Source organism: Neopelma chrysocephalum, unplaced genomic scaffold (assembly GCF_003984885.1).
Source record: "Neopelma chrysocephalum unplaced genomic scaffold, ASM398488v2 Primary Assembly neopelma1_59, whole genome shotgun sequence".
Lineage (NCBI taxonomy): Eukaryota > Metazoa > Chordata > Aves > Passeriformes > Pipridae > Neopelma > Neopelma chrysocephalum.
Genome location: NW_020897714.1, coordinates 2703640 through 2723049, shown reverse-complemented (window position 1 = coordinate 2723049; position 19410 = coordinate 2703640). Strand labels below are relative to the sequence as shown.

At 37.9% G+C, this 19410-nt stretch overlaps 1 long non-coding RNA gene across 1 annotated transcript; it reads left to right on the top strand.

The window, feature by feature from the left end:
* The first annotated feature begins 50 nt into the window (after positions 1–50).
* On the top strand, positions 51–18701 carry LOC113966002. Its single transcript, XR_003533689.1, has 3 exons — positions 51–119; positions 3899–4043; positions 18558–18701. It is a non-coding gene; the product is annotated as an uncharacterized LOC113966002 (long non-coding RNA).
* Positions 18702–19410: the final 709 nt, after the last annotated feature.

Sequence of the window (19410 nt, the reverse complement as noted above, 5' to 3'; positions counted from 1 at the left end):
AAGAACCATGGATTGTATATTAAATATAAATTTCTATTATTCAGCTCTGGTGAGGATTATCTATGCTTGCAAGGGACAAGTTTTCTCAGAAGCCAAGTAATCCTTTCAGTGCTGTTCCTGTAAGTATATTCTGTCTATGCCAAAAGTTCTTGTGCCCATGGTTCATGTCTAGTTTTGTGCTGCTCTTTTACCACAGAAAGTTATTTTAGAATAATTTTCAAATGCTATTTTTCTCAAAGAAGCATAGTTACCTGTTACTCAACTTATATTTATGAAAATAAATCATTTTGATAAAGACTTTTTTTTTTTTTATAAAACGTGTGTATTGCTGTTATCCAAAAAAGACTGGAGAAAGAGCACTGGTCCATCATTCCTGATTCTCTGGGGCTATCTTTATGTGATCCTTGTGTTAAAACCTGTAATTTTTCCTCTCTGGATTGCATTTAACATATAATTTTTATTATTCCTTACTGTTACTGTATCTTTAATGTGTTGAAGAAGGTTTGTGTTCTCTGACATCCTGGTGAGCCAAGCCAATGAGAATTTTTGGTAAGTATGCGTCTTCAGTCAGCCAAATCAAGAATGCATTCTTATCAAAAGGAATTCTTCAGCCTAACATGGTAAAGAAACAATCTGTTTTCAAGAAAAATGTGCATTATAGAAACAATACAATGTCCATTAAAAATACATTAAATGTCCTTATGCTTTGTATTTTCTAGTGGGTTTTAGAGTGATGTGAGACCCCTGGTGGCCTAGTGGTTAGCATGCAGGACTCTCACTGCTGCAACCCGGGTTCGATTCCTCGGTCTCCCGGGCAGATGGAGCCCGTTAGGCCTGTGAGGCCATCCATCTATGAGAAGGTCACTCTAAACAAACCTACGTCCTGAGGACCTCACTGCCATTGTCCAAGCTTGCTTGGCCCCGGCAGATGAACCTTAGGATTAAAGGGTGGGCTCAGTTCAGCGCAGGCTGTGTCTCACCTAAAAAATCCATTGCGCAGGCTGGAAAGGTAAAAGACCTTTCCCCAGATCTTCGTTCGCGAAGACTGGCCATTATATTATTTAGAGTGATGTGAAATATGATGGAGAAAACCAAATTCTAAATGTGTTTTGCTTACCACACTATTGTAAATAAATCATGAGCACTTTACTCTGATGAGAATGCTGGAAAAGCTACTGGTATTGAGAACATCCATTGTGATGAGGATCAAAAATCAGTCTGCTATAATAAAGGCCCACACCGCTAAGGACTTTAAAATAAAAAAACACTTGAGAAATGTAAAATCAATACAGCATTGGTTAGAGATAATACAAAGACAATGTAAGAAGCAAAACAAGCATAATTTTATTGTTATTTACTACCAGTGTTGTTTATATTGCACCGCAGTGATATACATGCTATATAGATGGGTGTATAAATAACATTTTCTCCCAAAATTTAAAACTAAATGCCTATGCACAGAAAAAGCAAAACCACAGGAAGGGTGGTGCCAGGACTGTTCATGCCAATGCAAAAATGTCCTACTATGTGTGGTGCTGGTGGTGTTGGCATGGGATATACAGGATATTTTATACTGTTGAAATGTATATTTTGAAAATATAACCCAGAGGGTAAAATCCAGTCATGAAATTGAGTTTTGCCTTTGACATCAAAAGGGCCGTGGTTTCACTCAGGTGGGTACTTTTGTCAAAGTATAAAAAAACATATGCCTGGAGAGAGTATTAGTCAACAACTGAGAGACAACTAATACAATTTTATAGTTATTTTTCTTGAAAGTCCTTTTAGTTCTGGGAATAAACAGGAGTCAGTATTGATGGAGGGGTATAAACATAAGGCATACAGGCCAATGTGGTCAGCCATATGTTCCATTTATTATTTAATTAAGTCAACTTTTATACAGTTTAGTTTGTTTGGGGCACATGCTTACAACAAGGTGATTGGATAGCTCAGCCTGTGCACGCGTCTCATGTCTCCAGTTCATTGGACCTGATGTTCTGTCCACGCGATCTGAAGTCATAGTTGGAATGTAGAGGCCTTCCTAATTAGGAACTTTCTGAAATCTGCAGGTGCACCCTTATCTATACTTTCTCAAGGCTTTCTTGCTCTAAACATACTATGTTCTCAAACCTTATAATTAGACACACAGCTAACAAGTATAAACATTGCATATTTTCACACAGTCTATAAGCATAAACATTACAGCTTACAGCTTCTAGTCATGTCAAGCAAGGCCTACAGAAATGCAATGGAAATTGTTCACAATTTGAACCCTGCAACAAGTCAGTATCAAGGTTATACTTCAAAATTGCAGCCTAAACTATGTGTTTCACCTTCCATAGTCAAAAAGTGTAGAAGAAAGTTTCGTCAGCTTTTGTGATGGAATCACTTCACTCAAATGAAAGGCAGAGAGAGATCACATGAGGAGATAATAATAAGAGACATGAATTTTAGTCCAAAACTTACGAGTTTTGGGTTCCACAGGCTTCAAACATAAGCATGCAAAGGTGACAAAAGGGAGTAATTGCTAAAAGGAGGCAACTTCCAGACTGGATTATGGGTTGTGTTCTTTATTCAGTGCAATGTGATACTTCCTGGACACTGCTGGAGTCAAAACATTTAGAAAACTGAATATAAGTTAATCATCTCCCCAGCAGCCTGAGGGGTTTTTTTTCATATTTCCCACAGTTTTAAATAAAAATGCAAGGAATCATGCTTTTTCCCACTCTTACTTGCAAAAAAATATAATTGCTTAGTCAAATAATCTGGTTCATTGCTTATACTAGAAAAAGACATTTGAGTGAGAATATGTCATTATGAAAGACTTATTTTACAGTTGTGTTACATTCTGCAGACAGAGTTAAATCTCTGTGCTGTTATAGCATGCACATTTCTTCACCAGCAATTTCTGACACAACTGGAGGGCATTAGAAAGACAAGCTTATAAATAGTTGGAGCAGTCTGCGTTTAAGGAAGACATTATAGAAAATAACTTCAGACCAGGCAATTGGAAATTTAGTTAGAAGGAGGCAGAGATTCAGACCTGTAAGTGGATTTAGGATTTCAAAAGACTAGAGTTTGGTGAATTGTGGATACAGAACACGCCTTTGGTGAATAGCAAGAGCTCTGCAAGTGACCACCTGTCAGCTGAGGCACAGAAATTATCTGTAAACACACCTCAGTCATGAAAAAACTCATTAGCTCAGACCTCACTGGAACTAATCAGCTGCCTTGATTTAACCACCAGATGGGCATAGATGATCACAGAGAAGCAGCTGAAAAACTATAGGTTAAAAAGATAATTACTCTTCAGCAATTGTTCACTGTGTTGATGCACTAAACACAAAGAGATACCCAGAGATGAAGACAAAAGCAACAGACGTAAAATAATTAGCTGAATGGTAAAGGGGTTAAAGAAACCATAGCTACTGACACAAAATGAAAGAGTAATTTGTTCTGCTTTTCAGTAAGTTGACTATTACTAGCTACAGGAGAAAAACGAAGTATAAATGGGAATAAAATAATGGAAATAACTATAACAGAAGTAAAAACAAAATTACAAGTGATTTTGCCAGAAGGGTAAACAAAATGTCCTATTTGAGATTGGCATGAAAATACAGATCTAGTAGCAACTATTTTAAATCAAGCTTACTAAATTAGTGATAGTACCAGATCCAATGACAAATGCTTTGCCTGTGTTTGTGTAAGAAGAGGAAACTGCTGTGTGCCACTGCAGACTCATGAGTCTGGCTCAGTAATACATTTAGTTTTAAAACAAGTCTTGATGGGAAAGACCATTAAAGCTACAGGTAAAAGGGAAGTGGAATATTGGTTTACCAAAGCAGGGTACACCAAACTAACTTGATCTGTTCTTTTTTTTCCTTTCTTTTCTTTTAAATAGAATGACTTCATTTTAAAGAGAAAGGAAGTAAAGGGGGTATATTCTGTGTGTCCTTTTACAATGTACTCATTATGCTGCTGAAAAGAAAATTGCTCACTTGCTTGAAGAATGTGGAATTTAAGAGCACAAATGTGAGACGACCATGGTAGGTGATTTAGGGCAATATTGAAAAAGGAACCATTAGGCTGTGGGATGGGTAGGTGGGTAGGACTAACCCTTAAGAAGAAATCTTTCCACTGATAGTAATAAAAGAAAAGTGGGATTGAAGTTTCCTGATAGTACAGTATTGAGAAACTTAAATAACGAGGACAACCAATGAAAATAGCTGCATTGCCTTGAGGGCCTGAGGAACTAGGCATGAGATTCAGCTGTGAGAACTGCAAAGCATTTCAGAAAGGTACTATAGAGAAAATATAAAATCTTGTTGTAAGCTAAGAATTTATCAGCAGGAAATAGAGATTATGAGAAGCCTGGTCTGTTTATCAGAATACTAGATGGCTAGAAAACTCCATTCATCATTTTAAATTAAACCTTTGTGTCTTATTATGCCTTCCTTTGTTGTGCTAAAAATCGATTTGTTATCAAAAATCTCTTCCCCACATGGCTACTTGTAGCATATGATCTAGTCACTTTCTTAATTAACTGTATGAATAGAGCTTCTGTCATGCTCTTACTGTTATTCCCAGACTATTTGCTATTCTTGTAGTTCTTTTCTGAGACCCTGCCATCAAGATTCCTTTAGAGGTGCAGACAGCAGTGCATTTCAGCAGTGATCCATTAATACTGTATTACTAAGAAATTACTAAGACATTAGTCAATAATCATGATTTTGACAAGTTTTCCAATGATGCTGTGGAATAGTATGATGAAATGGAAAATGAGAGGAAGACAAAATATAATTACCAGCATAACAAGGCAAGAATTGGCTTGGAATACCTTTTGCCACACTGCCCAGAGCACCCCAGAGAAGCAGACACCTTTGCTGTCTGCTGCTCCAAAGGAGAGTAGAAGTGAGCTGAGCCAGATAGTAGTGGTAGAACCATTGAGCTTTTACAGGTCTCCTTGCTGGCAGAGGAAATAAGGTAGTTTTCTCTGCCCAGATATTTCTTACTGCCCCAACTCCTCCGGAGAATACAAAGAAGGTAAACAGTAAGGCTGAGGCTATCCTAACACTCCCTGCAACTTATGCGATATACAGCAACCTGCATGACCTGTGTCTAAACCCAGCATTTTCCCTCAGAAAGCAGCATGAACTCAAACAGTAGATACCATAAGTTGCACACAAAAAAGGGGGAAATAACCATTAAATAGGCATCTGGAGAAAAAAAGACCATCCCATGGAAGTGAGGAATGAAGAGCTTATGTTTCAGGCTGGACAAGGAGGCACAGGTAAACAACCAGCTCACTATAAGCCAAATGCCACTGTATTGTCTGTGTCCATGGTTCAGCATCTGTACATTTCTTCTTAAATATGTTACTTCCTATCACCATGAATGACAGTGACAAGGGTAGACTCATAAAATACAGTATTCTTTAGGACACCAAATTGGACCTCTAAGATACGAGATGGGTTAGGCCCTTCACTTCTAGAAATATAATACATGATTGAGGGACTCATTATCTCTCATGCCAAGCAACAGATTCTGGAAAAACAATCCAACTTTCACATGCAACTAAAATGGGAAACAGTCACAACAAATACTTAACTTCAGAATAGCACCTTTACTGGCATTATGCACTGTGAGAGAGATACATTAGTCAATTAGACAATTCAAGAAGTGGTTATACTTTTGAGCTAGTGTTCAATACTTTGGAAATAATTTTCTATGTTAACTGTAAAATCACTTGGCAGTTTATTACTGTCAAAGTCATTCAACATAGACATACTTGACTCTAATTCATATGTCCTGAGTGATGCATTTATGGTAAAATACGTGTGAAGTGACCATTTCTGAGCATCCCCGTAAGCCATTTTCAGCAGGAGCACTTCGTGGAACTTTCCACTGCGCGTTGCTTTTCTGCCCTCTTGGTGGTTTCTTTTATGTCGTTATGCCTCAGTGGCTGTTAGGTGAGTGAACTGGATACAATGCTGTTGCTCTAATTAGACTGTGGTGATCAGTCAGTGGAAATTGCCTTGCTTTTCTTGCACTGCTTTGTTTACCTTCCTGTTTGAGCTTGTAAATCTTTTCTGTCAAACCTCTGCATTCCATCTTTCCATGCACTTTAAAAGTTGATTTTGGGATGGAGATTACTATCTTCAAAACTGCCTGGGTATATAAAGCTTTCCTTTTTTTTTTCCTTTCAAAAATACCACATTTTGTTAAGAAAACATTGTGAGAGATTCTTTGTATTTGGCTAAATCCTGGTGTTCTTACTGAGGATAATATGCACTAATGGTGATAAAATCTCACCCATTCTAAGATCCCTTGGCCCCAAATCATTTCCTCTACCATAATCCTTAGGAGTGAATGAGTGTTTGAGTTAGTTGCCATTATGTGATCAAGATTCTACTAGGTTAAACTGCTTTGCTGCTCAAAAGATCTTGAATCCAGCCTTTCAATTGTACTTGTAGTTTTGCCTATGCAGTTCTTCTTGTGCCAACTCTTGATATTCTTGATTTGTTTCCTCCATCTTTCTTATTAAAGCAAAATCCAATTGAACATTTCAGAATAAGCCTTGGTGTTATCAGACTTCATATTTACATGCACGAGTCACACTCTGTATCAAATAGAGTAGCTGGACATGACATCACAGACTGCAGATCTGACCAAGGATCAAAACAGGGGACCTGTTACACATCCTTTCTGTCAACTAATTTTATGCAACAACATTTTTCAAGTGGGGAACATTTGCATATTCAGTATCTTTAAATACATGAATGTGAGGAACCATTGAACTCTTTTGTCTTTAACTGACTTTTATGCTAAGTTTGGACAAGATTAAGACCTGTGCTGAAAGCCACTTCTACTGGCATAACTTTGTAAGTATGAGCTATAAAACTATAAATCATTTTAAAACAAGGAGCATGGAGCTGATGTGGCATGTTTGTAAATCATATATATCAAAGAAAAACCTGTCAAGCTGTGCTTCATAATGTAAACCTAGAGATAATTCAAATAGAGAAGTCTGCAATTTTAAAATATTTTTAAAAATACAATTCCAGCTTGTAATTAAAAATGTGCATGAAGAAAACTTTTATTATTATTTCTGGAACTAACAGAGAGTGCTAATTTTTTACTGTAAATATTTCATTTAATAGCTTGAAGTCAATTTTAGCTGTTTGCTTTCTGCCACTGAATTCAACCTGTATTAACAGGCCCAGAAGCAAACAAATTTTTTCTGCTCAATTATCTGAATAGTGAAGAGTACAAGTTCTATAGGCAACTTCTGTAAATTTTGGTACAAGAAACCTCATGCTGAGTTACACTTAAAAATACTGAAAGCAAAAGTAATGTCAGATTACTTCACTTACATCTGAAGTAGAACTTCAGATTTTTTACTTGCGTCTACAAAGCAAAAGAAAGGTAAATGAAAATTATCAAATGAGAAAAACATGAGGGAAGTTACTAAAATATTCAGGAAAAAACCCAAAAATTATCCAAGAGGTAGATTTTATAAATTATTTCTTCCTCTCTGATGATTTCCTTTATGATTGTAATAAATTTAAGTCTTGTATAGTGCTATCAACATTTTAATAGCTAGTCAGGAAAGGAAGCAGAGTCTTTGGTGGTCATCCAACGTAATATCACTGCAAAGTGCTTTTTCAATTGTTAATGTTTCTAATCAAAGTTTGTCAAGTTGGGAAGAGCTCCCTGTAAAACCTGCAAAGCCACTCCATGTTTTATTTCTCACAAGTCTCTTCAAAACTTGTCCTTGCTGATGTCTGCAAAAAAAATCAGTGGGTAGACTGCTGGGGTGCAACCATAACTGCATAGCAGACAAAGATTTATTTCACTTCTTGTCACCATCTGAAATATTTTCTAGCCTTTTGTTGTGTCTATCACTTTTCTCATTCTTTTAGGGTAAAGTTTTTGGAAGTGAGACTGTCTTTCTATTGTGTTCTACAGTTGTGGTCCATGGCTAGGGCTCCTACTTGTTAAGTTATTGTAAGTGAAACCTTTTCATACATTCTATTCCCCAAGAAGATACTGGCACATATGCTCACATACGTTAAATATCTTACTTTTCTTTGCCAATGATGCTTCAAGTGGCATACTGAAATACTCTTTTGTTTTCCCCAGATAAGTAAATGAGACTCAGCAAAGCATATGAGCAGACTGCGCTTCAAGCATGTAAACCATGTCACTGCTAGAAACCAGTCCAATGTATGTTTCAGTGCATAGTTATGTATTGTGCTAAGCCATGATAACAGACATCTGGTTAAAATTCAGCATGAATTCAGAACTTTATTTCTGTTTGGTCTTTCTGTGCTGAAAAGCCATTAAAATCATAGGATGTGAAAGTGTATTATCAATTCAAGCCCTTTACACACAATACCTTATGCAATAGGTATATTTTTCATTGGAAAATTTGGAGGAAGAGGACGCTGATGTTTGGGCTTATAACAAAGGAAAATAAATTTGTTAAGAAAATAAATCAAGACCAATCACTGTGTAGCTCCTATGTTCCTCCTGCACAACATGGGAAGAAAATGCAAACTGTTTGCTTCCTCTTTCCAAAACTGTATTTGAGTGCTGCATGGACAAAATCTCTGGACTTCAGGTGTCTTGAAAAGGATTTGATTCTTCAAATATTTCTCAATGTAGGTCACCTGAGAGACTAGCCAGGCAAGAAACTGTCACACTTCATGTACTGTTGAAGATTTTTCTGAGCTACCATTGTGAAATTTTGTGGGCTTATGCTCTTGCCTTACATGTGTCCCACAGTTTAAAAGGGTGGAGCACTTTATATACTTTGTAAAATCTTTTAAATTTTTTCTTCTTTCTTTTCTTAGAACACAATTCTGGACCCTAAAGTAGAGTAAGGAATAGCAAATATGAAATTATCCATCAAATGTATATTAAACAGTGAGTTGTACTTCTACTTTCAACACCTGGAGAAAAAAAATTAATCTCATAATAATGAAAAGTGTGCATCACAAGACTGATTAGTCTTCCTGATCATAAGCCTCAACAGTAAAATTATGACCTCAGGGAGGCAGTGAATGTCCTCATTTAGGGCATAATCCCAAATATCATTCATATGTAGTCAGATCTGATTAGCCTAGGTGAACGGTATGCTCGTTTTATATTTAAATTACAGCACTAATAAAAAATGTATGAAGGCAAGAGATTGAGAAGAGAAGGCTGCAGGCAAGTGAAAGAGTAAAAAATTCCATACCTCTGTTTTTCAGAATGTATTTGGAGTGTGCAAAGCATACCTGAACTCTCACACACATTATCTGTCTTTAGAATCAAACATATGAAAACTTGCCAGTAGTAAAAAGAATGGCCTAAAAAGTGTACAAACACCTGAATACTGCTTTTGATTTAGAGAATGTATCGATACATTTTGCCTGATGAAGCTCTCACTGATCATTATCATTGATGTGAAAGGAATAAACAATGAAAGCAACGTCTTTGTACAGACTTGATTAAATGTACAGATTTTAATTGACCATGAAGTGAACTAACAGAGGGACAGTTCCAAAGGGGGTACAGTACAGCATGAAGAGATATGAAAGGGGGAACAATCTGGCAGAGTCAGAGATAAGGTCTTGTTTCTTCTTGTGTGAATCTTCACCAGAAATACTGGAAGATGGTGTTCTACATTGAAGCATGCAAGTCTGGATCTATGATGAATCATTTGGCTCATAATATCAATGGTAAGCAATCAGTAAAATTACTGGACTTCAATGTGACAATTTAAGTGAGGCCCTGCAGAGAGATCTCAACAAATTAGAGGACTGGGCATTCACCAACCATATAAAGTTCAACAAGGGAAAGTTACAAATTCTGCATCTGGGATGGTGCAACCCCGAGTTCATGTACAGGATGGGGAATGAGATGCTGGAAAGCAGTGCCGCGGAAAGGGACCTGGGGGTCCTGGTCGATGGCAAGTTGAATATGAGTCAGCAGTGCCCTGGCAGCCAGGAGGGCCAACTGTGTCCTGGGGGGCATCAAGCAAAGCGTTACCAGGCAGTCGAGGGAGGGGATTGTCCTGCTCTGCTCTGCACTGGGGCGGCCTCACCTTGAACACTGTGTGCAGTTTGGGGCACTGCAATATAAGAAAGATATTAAACTGTTACAGAGTGTCCAAAGGAGGGCAACGAACATGGTGAAGGGCCTTGAGGGGAAGCTGTGTGAACAGCAGCTAAGGTCACTTGGTCTGTTCAGCCTGGAGGAGACTGAGGGGAGACCTCATTGCAGTCTACAACTTCTTGTGAGGAGAAGAGGAGGGATGGGCACTGATCTCTTCTCTGTGGTGACCAGTGACAGGACCCAAGGGAATGGCCTGAAGTTTTGTCAGGGGAGGTTTGGGTTAGATATTAGCAAAAGGTTCTTCACCCAGAGGATGGTTGGGCACTGGAACAGGCTCCCCAGGGAAGTGGTCACAGCGTGAAGTCTGACAGAGATCAAGAAGTGTTTGGATGATACTCTTGGGCACATGGTGTGACGCTCGGGGAGGGACCTGTGCAGGCCCAGAAGCTGGATTCAATGATCCTTGTTGGTCTCTTCCAACTCAGCACATTCTATTCTACTCCGTGATTCTTTTCCCTATTTGTTTAATCATCAGACGAAATAGTGTGTTTTAAAAGATAGTCAAATGCTCAAAGAGGAAAGACATGGAACAGTACTGAAGAAATTGGATGGAAGCTTTATTAGGAAATCAGGATCTAAACACTGGTGACATCACTAGTGAAAATTACCTATTTTTTAAAAAATTATATTTTGTAATTATATTTCATTGTGGATCCAGTACCAAGTGACAAATGCAATTTCCCAATAAGAGATGACTGGGTTTTTTTCAGGATAAAAAATGCATGGAATCGTAGAATTGTTAAGGTTGGAAAAGACCTCTAAGATCACGAAGTTGAACCATTAACCTGGTGCCACCACCATGTTCACCACTAAACTATGTTCTGAAGTGCCAAATCCACATGTTTTATGAACACTTCCTGGGATGATGACTCAACCACTTCCATGGGAAGCCTATTTCAATGCTTGACAATCCTTTCCATGAAGAAATTTTTCCTAGTATCCAACTAAACCTCCCCTGGTACAACTTGAGGCCATTTCCTCTCATCCTGTCACTTCTTACCTGGGAGAAGAGACTGACCTTCACCTGGCTGCAATCTCCTTTCAGGTAGTTATAAAGAGCAATAAGATCTCCCCTCAGCCTCCATTTCTCCACAATAAACAACTCTAGCTCCCTCAGCTGCTCCTCATCAGACTTATGTTATAGACCCTTGACCAGCTTCATTGCCTTTCTCTGGAATGGCTCCACCACCTCAATGTCTTTCTCGTCGTGAAGGGCCAAAAACTGAACGCAGGACTCGAGGTGCAGTCTCACCAGTGCCAAGTATGAGGGGGATGATCACTGCCCTGGTCCTGCTGACCACACTATTTCTGACACAAATAATTCATTCTGTACAAGACTATTGATATTGCTCGTTTGAATGTTACTAGTCAAATTCTGCTGGTTTTATTTGGAAAAAATAACTACCTTTTTGTCTTGGTTGTTATTGATCTATTCTGTTTCCACAGTATTAGAAAAGGGTCCAAAATGACTAATAGAAAATTGCTGTATAGTAATTTTTCAGTCTTTTCCTAAGTGTTTATATTTCTCTTTCATCCTATTATTCATCATCAGTATGCATTATTGCATAAGACTACTCGGAGTTCATCCAAATATATGCTTACGTAAGGTAGGCTTTTGTAAGACAAAAACCTTAGTAGTCTTAAGTCAAAAGAGAGGGTGTGAATGAATAAGCATGTCTCTTAAATATAAAAACATGGAAACTCTCTTGGGGTATAAAATTAGAGTACTGTTTGGTCATCCATGACACTCTCAGAGAGCAATATACAGAAAAAGGCCAAGTAAAAAAATGTGGGATTTCTTCAGAGCAGGGCAAAAGTGAGACAGATATCCATTCCTAGGACACAGGTGTGTGGACCTGACTATGTACTGTTGATGTTCAGTCACCAAAAAGTTAGACAGCCTGTTACTGCAAATCTCATTGCTTCTGCATTTTCTTGGAAACTGTGACCAGACTTCTGAATACCCTTCAGAGAGTACCCAAAAATTGGTTCCTGCCATACTTAAGACATATATTGAATATAAGAAAGCCCATTCTGTTAATGGCAGTTTCTTGCTGTAGTAAGTCTTGTTGGGAATAAAATGATGTAATGGTGTCATGAACCATGCCCATAGTTAGCACATTTAGTTAGCCTATTAGATGGTGTCTTTAAAGAAATGTCACATTATTTTTATTAATACTTTTTTTCCCAATTCCTAGCCTTATGGGTGGCAATCCATGGAAGGCAGCTAAAGGTTATTTTTGTTATATTTTACATTTAAGGGCCTTCTTTTGCAGGAATTATGGCAAGAAAAAGGTTGGCAAGTTCATAACAACTGCAAATTTGGGCAATAGGGGAATTAAAAAGATTTGTACAAAAACCCCAGTGACTAAGTGCCCATTTCACTGCCTGTTGTATCCTGTTATATCTAGAGAATGGAAAAAGGAAATTCCATATTGACTAGATTGAGCTGTACTTGCCATCTCAGTAATGAAACCATCATGCTATTCCTTCAAATGAAACCTCTGTAAAACTGCACAACTGTTTCTTTTTACTTTCACACTGTAAAAATACAGAACAGCAAGTGTCCAGGAGAATATATTCATTGGAAAGAAGCTACCAAAGACTGTGCTTTTGACTGTCATCTGCAGCTTATTTCACACCCCCCCAAAAGCAAGAAGTCAAAAATGGAAACTGCATGGGTGGTTTATTACTCAGTATTTGGCTCCAAGTGAGTCTTCTTGATACAATTGTCTTCCTGATAGAAAACAGATTGATAATTTGTTTCCCAATTCCATAATTATTTGAACTGATTACATTTCAGAAAATATGAAAATGTTTCAGATTGTGCATACACTCCCACATGCTCCTGTATTTAATTTTTGGATCTGTTCTTCCTGGTAACTGATATAGTAATTTACACCTTTGCAGATACAAGAGGGTTTATTAGGTAAACAAATAGATTCTGATTAGCACAGGCCCTCCATTACACTGAGTCTGAAATATTTTTACCAGAATATGAGACCTGCATACTTAAATTTCCAATGAAGTTCTTTTCCATGACCAATACTATCTAAAGTAGTTTTTCAGTAAATGTTCAATGCAGCTACGTAAATAGCAACAATTTCCCTTGAAAGAGGGCAATCTCTTTGTTTCACTCTCTTTTTAGAGAGATCTGTCTGCTCAGTTCGTGTGCCACTCTAGTTCCTGTGAAGAGTGTTGTGACTGAGTGCATCTTTTTTATTCACACAAAGAATGTTGGAGAGGTTAATACTATTGTGCAATATTGTGCAATATTAATATATTGTGCTATAAGAAACCTGAGTTACTGAACATGGTTCTACCAGAAAAAAAAATTCTTGATGCCTTGTTGAATAACATTTACTACTCTCAGAATTTGTGTATGTGTGTGCACAAAAAAATGATTCTGGATATAGTAAGAGAAAAAGACATAAAAGTAGGCAAACAAAACTAAAAAAAGTCACTGTGAGCTTCTTTTTCACCACTTTTCATCAGACTTTGATTTTAAGTGTGTTTCATTTTACTAGAATATTAGCTTTAGACTGGAGTTTAGTAGCTCACATTAGAAGTCAGGAGTCAATGACTGATTCCTCTGTGCCAATGATGAGGAAAGATGGAGAAGATTGATTCTTACACTTACATAGTTTCTCCTGGAGTTCACTTGTTTCTGCATAGCTGCTTATCCCTCAATATCAGCAGTAAAGACTATCCCAACCTTCACAAAATATTGTCAAAATATCTGTTTCTGAGTAGGTCATTAATTTTCAGGGACTTGCCAGCTATGCTACAAAGTAGGTGGGAAAAAATGTTGTGGTGCTTGGGTGTGATGCCAACAATAACTAGCTATTCACAGCTATGATTTCTCACCAAATAATTATAACTTTACTAGGGGAAAGAAAATAATACTAAGAATGAATATTTAATAACATTTATCCATTACCAAATCATTCTTAAGTTTTCTTTGGGAAAAGGAGCTAGGAACCCTTCTTATTGGCTGGAAATTTCCTCTAACTTTCTTGGGAATTGCAGACATGCTAAAAATACAGTCTGTATACCTATGTGGCAAGGATTATTCTCTTTTCCTGGTAGGATACATTCTCTGTCTAACATAGACGTCTCAAAGTTGTGTCATGTTTTTGAGCTTTTTGGCACTGTTTCCTTCCCAGTTCTGTTCCATAGAGCTCTTTGGACATTCCTGAAGGTGGGTGTTCCAATATTCAGTAAACTTCCTCCTGAAAATGTCACTGCTTCTTAGCATCATAATACTGTACTGTTTTAATATAATGTTCTTTGTCTCAATTTAGCATTGTTACTTTTGTCTGGTCAAAGAAAATCTAGAACAGGATCCTGGGGAAATAGTGATAATCAGATTCGTATTGTATTTCCTTTCCCTATGTAACTGGAGGTTCAGCTACTGCTTGATTGTATAATTCATTTGCAGTCCTTGTTGTAAGAGACCATGGTATTTTATTTCATTTTGGAGAGCTACTTATCACTTCCAGCTTTAATATAATGTCAGAGTCACATTAACATGCAGATGTATTACTATGGATATTCCATGCTCAGAATTTGCCTATCAATAGTAACTCAGTTTTTCTGGGCTCTCTGCACCCATGCAAATGCAAAGCTTCCTAGTAATATCATGGAGTGGATTTTGCATTTTTTTTTTTATCTGTGTTTTCCTGTAGGTCCTTTTTAAAAAATTACCTGTCCACGCACATAAAAGATCCAGTGTTGCAGGCACTTCTTCCTTTACATATTTTATGTGGACAATGTTTGTTCTTTTAAATTATTAGAATTTTGGTAGATAGTCTTAGGTCAAGATTCTTTTTCAGGTGCTTGAAGTTAAGCCCTGAAGAATGCATTTTGCTCCAGTTCAGTTTCCTAATGATCTAGATCACTGGGAGATGTGGAGAGCCATGTATTTGGGAAATTCAAGCCATTATCCAAACACAGGCTTGGGAGTTTAAACTCCTATTTTTGAAAATTTTGACTCCATTAATTACAGATTTTGACTTACATAGAGGGACCACTCTTTACTCCTTTAGATAATGTAAAATATAAAAAAAAATTAAGGAAGATACAGGAAGGGATTATGTGATGGAGTTCGCATTTTGCCCTGATATTTTGTTAATGCTAGGAGTTGGAAATGAGAGACATTAATGCCTCAAGTAAGAGAGGAGACAAAGATTACCAGCTGCAGAATTTATGAGATAAGCATTTATGACAGAAGGTACTTTTGGCTGAAATGTTACTCACACTCCTAGGAGAGAACCTGGGACTACTGAAAGTGCGACCATAAGACAAGTCCAACATCAGGGATGGGACATGATGGAACAGGAGAAGATGGTGGAAGTAATTGCAGAGGTGCATGTAACTTTTAATGATGCAGATGTGGAAAACAGAATTTGGTGGAAAGGGAGATCAAAGAAATGTCCAACATCAAGAAGTACTACCTAGGAGAAGAGAAACAGGATAACAGAATATAGCTACTATGGTAAAGAAAACATGGAAGGTAGAACAGGAAGGCAGAAGAGAGAAAGAGAGTGCTGGTACAAGAAAATAAGATATGAGTATAAAGGATAGCTGTGGATTAGAACCCAATGGAGAAAATGGACGATTCACACCTGATTTGAAAGAGAAGTACAGATGAGATGAAATGAGTTTCAAACATATGGAAGAACCCTCTTTAGGCCCTTGTGGAAAATGGACAGGACTGTGTGATTGGTATTCCTCACTAAGAAGAATCAACAGCTTGACACCAGAACAGGCCCAGAGCACAAAAAGGCATACTGTTTTTTAGGTGCTGGGATGAATGAAAGTAGACACAAATTGACAGAAAGTGTTTATGGTGGGAAAAATAAAACCAAAATTGCTATGTTATTACTAGACCAGAGAGGTAGCATTCTGAGAGAAGCAAAGCAGGGAACCTAAGTAGCACTGCTATCTTTTCTAGTGCAGAAAGAAGCAATGATAACACAAAGAACTGGGCTACCAAGACAGTTTGTAGGTTCCAGTTTATGGAATTAAGTTGGTAATTCATAAGGAAAGTTTTAAACAAATAAATGCAGAGAGAATGTGTGTGGGATTTTTTCACGGCAAGAGTGAAATTAGGTAAAGGGTAGCAAAAATACAGTTAAAGGGTACAAAGTTATTGTAAAACAAAAGAACACTAAAAGGAATAAAGAGAAATTTTTATAATGAGTAGAGTCACAGTCAAGTGGATGCTGCAGCTAAAATCATGTAATCTAGCCAGAGAACTAAATAGAATCAGAAAGAAATTGAAACAGGTAAAGACTGAAAGAAGTAAGGTAGAGAACCTAGAAAAGAAAGCAGAGGAATCTGAACAATGGATACATTACATGAATTTAAGTAATGTAGAGAAAAAAGAGACATAATAGAAGAGTCAGAAGAACTGAGAAATACCTGTTAAAGAGTATACAGTATTCAGTGAAGAAAGTAAATGTACAGAGCAGGCATGATACATGTTTAGATGTAGAATGCTGAAGAACGATGAGGAAAAGGAGCATGCATAGAAGACAGTAGATATTCTATCTGGGGAAGAAATTAAGAAAATTATTTTATGAACAGATATTGAAGATCAGTTTTACATGTTGCCAGTGTTCCCTTTAACATTAATGTAGGAATAATTTTAATAGGCATTGTGTTGGGGACATTAATTTCTCTGACACATATTGGAGAGCAATTGCTATTGGTAATTTTAAGACCATCAGTAATGCTGAGAAGAGAACAATGGAGAACATTTGGGGACAGATTTTATTTAGCATTTTCACAGTATAAAGTGTTACACTGGAAGATGATCATAAGGTTTCGTGATGCCATAAAGTGAAGAGGTATTGCCAATGTCCAGCAGGATCAGACTATCATATGAGGAGCATTGTAATACTTTGAAAATTATGATGCTAGATAGAAATTGGCATATGTTATGTGGAAAATGTACAAGTGTTTTTGAAATAAGCCAGGGATTCATTAGCTGAAGACAACAGACATCGAAATTGGAATGTAGATGTGAAATTGCTAACCTAAGGCTGAGAAGAGTCAAGGAGATTGGCTGATCACAGGACCACCCTGCAATGCAGAAGTTGAAGAAGGCGAAAGTGACCATAGGACAGCTGTGGTGAGTTATTTCTGAGAGGGGAAGGGAGGCAATCCGTGGCTGAGCAACTGCCCTCATCCATGCTCAGGGAAGTGAGCTGCCCCAAAACAGAAGAGGGATGCTTGATTGATGGGGACTTGAGACTCTGCCTAGGAGAGAATTTAAAATAAATTCTCAAGAGGACTGAAAGGGAATGTCATGGTAAATACACTGTGTGTTCAAATTGAACTGGGAAGGAGAAGAAACATTTTGGTTACTAAAAGTGCAAGATTGTGGAGCAGCTGTCCTAGTGCAACAGAAGAGGTAAGACACTAGCGGATTTTAAGATGGAGTCCCAGGCCCCACAGAGCCTGGTGCTGCTCTCTGGGTGGAGTCCAGTCCTGCTGCCTTCCCTTAATGTCTCCAGTGAAGCCAGGGGGGTGGCAGTGCTGTCACTGCCATCACCAGAGCCCTGCTTGGGGGCTGCAGACCTGCACCCACCACAAGGCCCCTGCCTGGACTATGTGTGGCAGATACATGCAGCTCCTGACTTGTCTCAGTGGGCAGCCCCACTCCCCTACTCCCTGGCAATTCCATCCTCTGGGGCATTTCTAGAACAAGGCAAACCTGTGATGGTCATGTGGTCTAAGGACTCTTACAGAGCCTGTGATAATATTGATCCAGGTCCTAATATCCTAATAAAAGTGACAATTATGCACTGTGAGTTCTGCATGGTTTTCTGTAATGCACTGGTTGTAATTTCTTCACAGCTGTTCCAGGGAGATCAACATCACTGTATGTATTTTCTGGTTGGAGAAACAGCAGCCAGGTACTCAAAATCCACCAAGCAAATCAGGGACAGAGACTGAAGCAGAACTGAACTCTTCCCAAAGAGCTCTGCTGGGGGTCTGTACAATGTCTGCTTGGAGAGACCTCTAGAGAGAGAGAGACATATTTCTTAGGGTAGCCTGTTTCACGGCAGTTGACACAGGCCTGTAGACTGTGCTAATGCTTTGACCAGGACCTAATATGCTAAATAACCAGACATCAGATTTAAGTTTAAAAGATGCCCATTTTTGATGGCAATGTTAAGAATGGAAGAACAAAAATACTTGTGTTGGTTATAGTACTGAAAATATATTTTAAAAAGTTTGGAACAATCAGTCATTGCTCTAATGGCCAAAATGCCCCAGATGGTCTCAGCAAAAGGATCTAGTCACAGTATTTGGCCGAAACTCCCTAAAATGCCATTTTCTCTTGCATTTTCATGAACTCAACAGTTTTTCCTGTCTCTTCCACTCAGGAAATAAACTCTTTTCAGTGCTGTAATGGAGGACTGTGAAACCCTGCATCAGAACCTGTGACTGGAACTAGGCATCTCTCCTGTTGCATGATACAGCATATCATCTGTGTCTTGCATGCAGTTAAAAGTAAGAGCTACATCCATTAATGTGCTTACAGTTGGGGAGTACATTCCCTAAATTGCATTTTTTTTACAATCTGATCACAACGTGTTGTACAAGGACTCAGTTGATTATGTTTTCCATTTTTTCAATGGACATAATATCCATTAAAAAAAAAATTAAAAAAAAATCAGATCCTCTGATTATTTAAATGAGTGTAGCTTTTGGATTGGCTTATGCCAGCTGAGAATATGTCTCCATTTGTCCTAGTAACATCTAACCTCAGCTCACTCTGGTATTCAATGCTTTACCTAGAACAGACTTGGCTAAATCCTTCTGTCTGCTTATGTAGTATAAAGTGATTTTAAAATTACTGGAACAAGCAGCAGAGGTTTTCCTGCAGCAACGGAATCCTTTGCCTGCAGAAAGTTCATGGCATTATGGAAGCATTTTTTGCATTGGTCATGTTTTCACCCTTGAAATAAATGAAAGCCATTTGCCATATGTGAAGAGTGGAGCAGACTAATACTGAGGTATGTTTGCCAAGGCTATTCATCCAGTGGAAAATAAAAGGACCTATTTATAAATTCACATCCCCTGGGATTAAGGAATTACAATCAGCTTTTCTTTTTCTTCCCTTTTTTTTTTATCCATTTCCTCTACCATTTTCAAATATAGACCCATTAGAGTAGAAAATCTAACTCTCAGTGCAAATGTATTGAGTGCACAAAACTGGTATGTGTCTATATTTTG